Source organism: Hirundo rustica, chromosome 15, assembly GCF_015227805.2.
Source record: "Hirundo rustica isolate bHirRus1 chromosome 15, bHirRus1.pri.v3, whole genome shotgun sequence".
NCBI classification, from domain to species: domain Eukaryota; kingdom Metazoa; phylum Chordata; class Aves; order Passeriformes; family Hirundinidae; genus Hirundo; species Hirundo rustica.
The window spans coordinates 6,340,428-6,346,684 of NC_053464.1; the positions used below are offsets into that span (position 1 = coordinate 6,340,428).

The 6,257-nt window shown below is 40.3% G+C and overlaps 1 long non-coding RNA gene across 1 annotated transcript; it reads left to right on the plus strand.

Annotated features, from left to right (window-relative positions):
- The first annotated feature begins 3,384 nt into the window (after nucleotides 1-3,384).
- LOC120759862 (uncharacterized) lies at nucleotides 3,385-5,171 on the plus strand. The gene is made up of 3 exons (XR_005703238.2): nucleotides 3,385-3,556; nucleotides 3,669-3,738; nucleotides 5,053-5,171. It is a non-coding gene; the product is annotated as an uncharacterized LOC120759862 (long non-coding RNA).
- The last annotated feature ends 1,086 nt before the right edge of the window (nucleotides 5,172-6,257 follow it).

Genomic DNA, 6,257 nt, shown 5'->3' on the forward strand with positions numbered 1-6,257 from the left:
AAACTGATTCCATTAAATGGGCTCATGAAAGCACTAGTGAGTATGCTCCAGCCTCCTTAGTTGCACTGGTGAGTGCTGGAAGCTCTTGTGGTCTGGAGTGGACTGAAACACCACTGAGTTCCCAGCAAAAGAAGAGCCAGAGGTACCAGAATGCAAATAAACCAATGGTCTGTGTCAAAACAGTAGGGTCAACTGTTCAAGTCTCCCTCTGCCTTAAAAATCTATGAAAACGACAAAAATGAAAATGCCTAACCCACATCTGGTTATTAGTAATCATAGTATTATTTTTATAGGAGTCTAGATAATGTATTGACAAACCAGAGATATCTGTAGGTAAGAAAAAGAAACTTGCATGTGCCTTTCACTTTCACCCGACACGATTTCTCATAAATGAAGCTGTAACCAGCAATGGAGGCCAAGATCTGACAAGCTTTGCCTTGCAAATCCAAGGTCATGCATTGCCCTTTTCCGTTCTCAAGTGCCTATTGTCTGACATTTGTACTTGTTCAAATTGTAGCAGAGCTACAGCTCTTCAAATGCTCCTGTGTAAAATTTGAAATTACTTGAACATAAATGCTTATATTTGGAACGTCCAAATTCCAAAGGTGCCACCAAAAATGTGCACAAAGCGTCCTGCCAGCTCTGCACAGCCACTCTGTGACATTTGCATGAGTCTGAGGCACCATCTGCACTGAACTGATGTCTCCTGGTTGGCTCTTAAAGTATTGACAGTTTCTATTTTGAACAAACAAGCACTGATGGCTTTTGCAGTAGAGTGCACTACTGCAAGTCTGGTTTTGTGGGCTTGTCAGGTTTTGAAAATAAGGCATACTGGGTCTGCATTTATCATTTATTGCTGCTTTTCATGACAAGCTGAAAGCTTGCTAAGTTTTAGGCTTCAATATATTTGGATCCCTCATGGGTCATTTTTTGGTCATATTTGAATTTCAAGTCCAAGTTTTGTTGTTTTGTTTGGAAGGCTACCCTATATAGAGCTACATTCAGAAACAACCATTTTGTTGCACAACTATGTGCAATCTTCTAACCTTCTATAAAAATCACGTATTTTCATATGATTCATTAGTAACTATTTAAATATATTCAGGTAGATAAATGTCCTTACAGTTGCCTCACTGCAGACTTCACACAACCATTAGTTCAGTAGAAAGGTCAGCTTACCTGTACATAAAAAGTTATTTTAATATTTTTCTTTGAAGTAGGTCCTTTTCAGAGTTGCTTTCTATGTTCCTCTGGTTCATGTTTTCCTGTTTGTTTCATACCATGAGGTTCTACAGTCTCACTGCAAGGAGCTGATTAAAATCTTGGAGCACCAGTAGGTGTATTTACCTCAACAAAAGCTGAATACTGAAATGCTCATGGATAAGTGGTCAAGGATGGCTGTTCAAGACAGCGAATGCCAGCAATAAAATTCTGATCTTCATTCCATTAAATTCATATTTGACCTTGCATATTCTGGGCCTAGTGGAAAGTGATTGGTCTAAATTAGAGAGTTTCAGCATAGTGCTTAACATAAGGTGCTGTAGAAACCACAAACGAAAACCTCTGATTAAAATTACTACATCAAGAGGTGGAGGCAGTTTGTGACATTTTAATGTCAAATTGTATTTTAAAATGTGACATTTCCATATGGCTTGTAGAGGTCTTTCTAAAAGAATTAATGAGATGTCTTCCCATTGGTTCAAGCAGTCTTGTGTCTTTTGACTTCTTTAAGAAATTAAAGAAACCTAAGAATGTGAAAACATACTTCATCAATTATACATTGAGTGTTCTGATTTAGGAAGAACTCTGTGATTTAACATGACATTTTATATCTTCTCTTAGACCTATTAAGAGATAAGTAGGCCTTGTATATCCATATACTAATGTGACTTCCATCCAAAATTACCACTATTAACACGCCAACATTTGTTCATTCATTTATTCACTCACTCACTCATGCCAGTGGCTGGGGAGCAGGCTGCTATTTGTAGGGGCTATGGCAGTAAATGCAGTTTACATCCAGGCTTGTAAGTATTTCTGGGTTTGAATCTTGCCTTACAGAATGCACACCGTAATAAGAAACTGGGAACTCAAGCTTCTTTAGTTCCCAGTCCAGCTATGTTCACACTATTGTTGAGCAGCTTTAAACAAAGTTTCACTGCTGTTGATTTCCTCTTTATATTGTTTTTGCTTTTTCAGTCATTCAGCTGTTTGTTGCGTATCCATGCCTGGTGTCCCTCTGCAGAGCAGCACAAAGCCAGCTGTTTCTCCAGCTGTGTTTTTTGCTTTTTCTTTCTGAAGTACCAGTTCTGGGGCCTTCCTGCTGAGCCCTTGGCAGCATCCTCCCCTCCAAGGCCATTCCTTTCCCCCTCCAGCACTGGCTGTTACTGCCAGCACTGGCTGAGTTAGGCCACCATTGCTCACAAGCACTTTCTGAAGATGCCAGTGCTGCTTGGTGCCCTGTGTCCAGTCCAGGATCCTTTTTGTCTGCATCCCTGGGCAATCACATGGACAAAGCTTTAGTCACAGCTTCATGGAGAATTAAGGGCAGCCATTTTACACATAGACTTTATGTTCTCAGAGAAAATTTGGTTTGTTAAGGACAGCCACGACATGTGTCTGCGGTGATTCTTCGTGGGAATACAGGTAACAAACACTGGCCAAAGCATTGGGAGTAGTGAGGACAATTCACTTTTCACATGAATTATCAGTGATTAGAAACAGCTGTCTGTTCTGCTTGGCTGTGCAATCTGCAGCTGCCACCAAGGCTGCTATTAAATGTGTGCCCCTGAAGACTCTGCAGAGTAATACCACACAGAGCAACAGATGTTTGAGCTTTCTCCTCTAGCTCCCTATAGCTCTTGGACGCTCACTTCAAACTTTCCTCTTCTAGCAGCTTGATGCTAACTTCCGAAAGCTTTTTCCTAAATTAATGCATGTGTGTGCTGAATGTGAGATTGTTGTAAAATTCTTGAGTTATTATATTAAAATTCTGAATTCCTTTCAATTGGGCTCTACAATTTTATTAATTTGAAATTACCTTGATTGGTGGTGCTGTAGCTGTGATATTTTTAGTTTAAACAAGATAAAGTTCATAGGGAGAAACGGTATTTTTGATTAGACCTGAGAAGATCTTGCCTGCATGAAAATTTGACTATTAGTAAAAGCCTCTCCCTTCTAAGCACCAGAAATTTATTTCATTAACCTTTGAAGAGGTCTTGAATATTGCAGAATCCTGCCAATGTATGCTCTGGAATGGCTGTAATTTCTCAGCCTTGGCTTCTATGTAGATGTCTATTTGACACCTCAGATTTTAAGTTTTTGGAAGTAAAATGTCACTCCTCTGGTTCTTCTTTAGGAAAATTATTCTTTGGTCACATTGCTGAATAAACTGGATGCTGACCATGCTAATCAGAGTGTATTTATGCAAAGGCAGCAGCTGTCAAGGGAAGACACTGTGATCTGTATTCCCCAACACTGGTTATAGGGACTCTCCAGTCTTGTTAAGATTTGCTAAATATCCAATTCTTTTATAAAGTGAAACTCAGTCTCAAAGGTGAGTGAGTGAAGTCACCTAGTTACTGGCCCAACTCCAGCTGGGATGAAGATCTGATGCTTTGGATGCCATTCATATTTCCTGTTTAAGGAGTTCTTTTTTTCTTGTGCAGGAGTATGAATAAGCCCACCTGTAAGCCAGCTCCACAGACTATTTCCAGAGCAGCAAGCAATACTGGTAAGGTAAGACTGATTAATTATTTTTTTTCTTTAATCATTTCATAGTCATATTCCATAGAACACTGATTTATTTAATTTACATGCCAGCATATTTATACCATGGAAAGAAATGAACAGGTGCCACCCATTTCTGCAGAACACCACTGGAGTTCTCTAAGTATTTCCTCTAAGTATTCTTTGTAAATGAAATGAGTCAGCTAAGCAGGACAGCATAGCCCTTTTCACAGCCTGCAGGCTCTGTGGCAGGGATGTGTGGCGAGTGACAGGAACTGGGTAAGTTTGCATGCCAGTGGGAACAATGAAATAATTTCTCATGCTATGGCTGGCTGTACAAGCTGAGGTTTTCCCACTCTCTGAGGAGGTCCTGTTTTCCCTCTCCACACGCTGGGTGCAGCTGGCAGCTCCTGGCAGTTGCAGGAAGGCTCTTGCCATAATCCTCTACTGATTCCACTAAGTATAAACTCACATGAAATGTAGAGCATCTATATTAAGTTCTCAAGAAAAAGAGCACTGGGGGGTGCCTTGCTAATGCTTTAGTTGATGGTATTTGCCACAAAAGTTAGGTCACCGTACCTTAGAGTGACCCCTCTGTCACTCTAAGTGCAGATTTTGGTTTGATGGCACCATGGGAGAGACCAGACTCTTCCTGTTATTGTAAGTAGTGGGATTCTGATGTCTGTTGCTCACATTTACCTGCCCTGGCCAAGTCACATCTGAAATACCACTAATTCAGAGCCACCTCCTAATTAAAACCTTGGCAAGTTGCACCTAGAGTTTTCCTGTTTCAGCATATGACTTTTCTGGCTCCATGTCTTTTGAAATTCCTGGTCGAACACAATATAGTATTCATCTGCCAGACTGTCCTGTCCCCAAAGCATAAATTACCAGCAGCTGAAGCTCCTGTTAGGGATGTAAATACAACTGACTTCCAACCCATTAATTCCAACTCATTGATCCATTAATTTCAAATCCTTAATTAAATTCAGTGATGATAACATAGTCTAAAAAAAAAAACCCTTGAAGGATGAAGATGTTTATCCAGACTTCAGTCAGCATGTCTACATTGCATCCTTTATGCAATACAAAACAAACACCAGGAACCGAATTTTATATTCTTGTGTTTGTGTCATGTTGTTCTGTGTGCAGTGTAAGAAAATAAGTCTAAATTAAGACAGATCTCTTGAAGGTCAAACCTGATACTGTATGTGCTAAAAGCTGTCCTTCAGTGAAGTTTCATATGAATAACAAGGAAACGAAGGCAGTCTCAGACCCCTCACTTGCAGAGTAATGCATTATTGTAAAGAATTTTGTTCACAGCTTTCTTCTGTGAGCTGAGCTCCCATGTGCTGCTTCCTCCTGCTGAACGAGGATGTGAAAGGCTCAATCATACCCCTCTGCAGTTCACTCCATGACTGTGGGCAGGCATTGTTGCTGGAGATGCCAGAATGGAGCAGGTGTTGGCCTGTCCCCATCACAGTCTCTGAGTTCTGAATCCTCTGAGTTTCTGGGCTGCCAGAGACATCTTCCTTTTACAGATCTGTTTTATGGACATTTGTGGGCCATTCAGACATAAACATTATGATCAATGTATTTTTCAGCTCCACACTTTGTGACTTTTCTTGCAGTCAGCTGTGGAGCTCCCAGCTAGTTCTCTCTATTTCTAAAGCAAGTGCTTACAAAATACTAAAAATAAAAATTTAAACAAAAATTCCTCATGATTACTTGGATTCCAAATCCTAGAAAAATAATTTAAAAATTCTTTGAAATCCAGTTTGTAACGTCTGAGTACTAGGAAAGAGAAACAGAAATAAAATTGAAGAACCTGTTCTATACACATTAGCCAATGGACTGGAAAGAAGGTTTTTTAAAAACTCTTCTGGGTAGGATGAAAGCCTGTAAAAGATCAGACTTCCTGGCCAAGGGAAAGAAAGATTTTTCTGCTTCGGTAATATCAGCCTTTTACCAAAATTAGAGAGAGAAGCAGGGAATTGCTTCCATTTTAAGTAGTACTGTCAGTGGGAACACAAAAAGGTCTGAGCTGGAGAGAAAATTTCAAGTTGCTGCTTCTTTGGAAATCTCTTTTCACAGAGATCTGGGGTCAAATTCTTTTCTAAGCTCTCCTGGCACCATACCAACAAAACACTGCCAGAGTAATTGAGGGAGCCCTTGTAACTGAGGGAGCCCTGACTCCTGCTTCCATCTGGACTTTGTTGTCTACGTGTACTTTGACCTTTTTTTTACCCACACTGTGACCATCTAATGTGTGTGTCTGAGGAATTATGTCCTTGAAGATTGCTTTGAAGTGAGGTGCATATTGTAGTAGCGGGCAGAAGATTGATTCCTTCTTTTTTAATCCGTGCAAACCAAAACTCTCTCATCAAGCGTGCTCTCAAAAAATTTCCTCATGTTTAATCCAGAGTAATTTAGAGCCTGGCAGCCACCAACTCAGTGTCTTTTCCAACTGTGTGCTGAGCTTCCTCTGCTACCCTTAAATCAGAGGATGATCGCTGTGGGGCCACCTC